Raw genomic sequence first — 1,103 nt, 5'->3', positions numbered from 1 at the left:
GGCTTGTCGTTTTGTTATCAAAGTCATCCGTGGTGAATGCGGGGCTAATGTCCGATTCTCACGCCCGGTTACTCAAACACGCAGTGGGAGAAGAGCTTCCGATTTGCCACTCTACTGCTGCTTCGAGTGCGACGGAGCTCTTGGCATTCAGCGATAGTTTCCCTGACAGATGCCGGTGAAACGCCTCAACCAGGTGGGTTGGGCCCTGCAGAGGCCAAACCCAGAGCTGAAGGCGGTGAGGGTCGGGATGCCAAATCTGACCCTTGAGCTGTGACAGAAGGTCCTTCCTGTCGGGGAGACGCCATGGTGGGCTGCCGCAGAGACTGCGCAGCAGTGGGAACCAGACTCTCCCCGGCCAGCGGAGGGCAACCAGAAGGAGCCTGTGCCCCTGAGTAAGGACCCTCTGAAGTGTCTGAAGTATCAGAGGCAGTGGCGGGAAGGCATACAGGAGAGCGTCCGGCCAGTCGTGCGCAAGGGCGCCCTGACCCGAGCGAGAGCGCTGCCTTCACCTAGCTGAGTAACGGCCCGTCCACACTACAGCTTCAAAAAAAGCTTGCCGGCGGGCGTGTCTGAAGCTCGACCAACAACCAATCACAATGGAATCTCCCCCTGACACACAAGCAGCGGTTTGATTGGCTAGAGCCTTTGCTAAGCTGGCATATTGATTTGATTGGGCCTGACGCTTCCACGAAGAGCTTCAAGAAGCCTTAAAAAAGTTGAACATTTGCTCAACTTTTGCAGCCTGAAACGCCAGGAAAGCTCACGCTATGCTACCCACAATTCAGTTCGGCGAAAAGCGAAGCAACGTGACCGTCACCCCATTCAAAGCTGAAATGGGGCAGACGCGTTGGAAACCGGTTTTTGAAGCCTGTCGCAAGCTGCTAGTGGTGGGACGCGGCCATAAACGAAAAGCCCGCCAAAGCCTACTTAGCCGGAGGGAGCGGGGACACTGCCTTTCACCTAACTGAGGTAAACGAAGCCACAGATGCGACTACCAAATAAGAAGCCTTAACAGTCAAGTTTAGGGACGAAATAGAACTACCTGTTCCTCACTCGCATCTTCGTTATGTGTTTATGTGTGAAAATTGGCAAGTTAAAGCAGG

The sequence above is a fragment of the Notothenia coriiceps genome, unplaced genomic scaffold, assembly GCF_000735185.1.
Source record: "Notothenia coriiceps isolate Sejong01 unplaced genomic scaffold, NC01 NC01_scaffold00009245, whole genome shotgun sequence".
Lineage (NCBI taxonomy): Eukaryota > Metazoa > Chordata > Actinopteri > Perciformes > Nototheniidae > Notothenia > Notothenia coriiceps.
Note: the sequence above shows the minus strand (reverse complement) of the source record.